Here is a 1,153-nt window from a genome sequence, read left to right as displayed (position 1 = left end):
TAAAAGTTGATATTGGTGTTATATTTTAACAACAATATATATTTTTTTTTTTGCTCAATTTTGCAGAGAACATATTACCTTTATAAAGCCTGTTGTGCGTCTCCGAGCAGCACAGAGGTGTTTAGTTTCTGAATGAATCCGAGTTTTGAACGAATCGTGTGAATCAATGATTCAAAGGCCCATTCATAAAGAGAGCCGTTTACTGAATTCCTGAATGAATCAGCCGTTTGAACGAATCGAATGAATGCATTTACCGCCACCTCCTGGCAGATTTAGTTTCTTATTTAGAGTATCATTTAATTAAAATAATAATAATAATAATAATAAAAACATTAGAGGGATAGTTCACCCAAAAATATTAAATTCTGTCATCATTTACTCAAACCTGAATGACTTACTTTCTTTTGTGGAATGTGAAGGTATTCTGAAGACTGTTGGTAGCAAAGCACGTTTTGGTTACCAATGAGTTTCATTGTATGAACAAAAAATACTGAGATGTTTCTCAAATTATCTTCTTTTATGTTCCATAGTTTATGTTAGGTCGTTGTAGCCTAAATGTTTATGTGTAATAAATGTTATGTTGAATCAAATACAATATTTCTAAAGCTACAATTTGTAATGTCTATTTGATACTTTCTAATTTAACACAAAACTAGCTTTAAATAATATTTTTTGGGTATTTTCACAGTCAAATTTATTTTGTGATTAATTGCGATTAATTAGATTAATTAATAGAAATATTATGTAATTAATTAGATTCAAAACTTTAATCGACTGACAGCTCTAATTTTCAATATTACAAAATATTTATATTTCAAATAAATGCTGTTCTTTTGAACTTTCTATTCATCAAAGAATCCTGAAATTTTAAATGTATACAGTTTCCACAAAAATATGAAGCAGTTTTCAACTGCTGAACTGGATCCTTCAACTCTTTTCAATTGCACTTTTTTTACAGAGCCATAATACTATTTTATATATACTAGTACAATTTTATATATTATAATGACAGTGTCAATTCTCTGATTAAAGTTCATCACTGGAAGTAATTAGACAATATTCATTCATCAGCAAGTGCAATAAATTACATGAAATATCATTTTTCCTGAAGATCACTGTTATCATATGTTTCCCATAAACTTCAGGGTATTGC

Source organism: Sinocyclocheilus grahami, unplaced genomic scaffold (genome assembly GCF_001515645.1).
Source record: "Sinocyclocheilus grahami isolate Dianchi unplaced genomic scaffold, SAMN03320097.WGS_v1.1 scaffold229.1, whole genome shotgun sequence".
In the NCBI taxonomy this organism is placed as follows: domain Eukaryota; kingdom Metazoa; phylum Chordata; class Actinopteri; order Cypriniformes; family Cyprinidae; genus Sinocyclocheilus; species Sinocyclocheilus grahami.
This window is presented reverse-complemented; position numbering follows the sequence as displayed.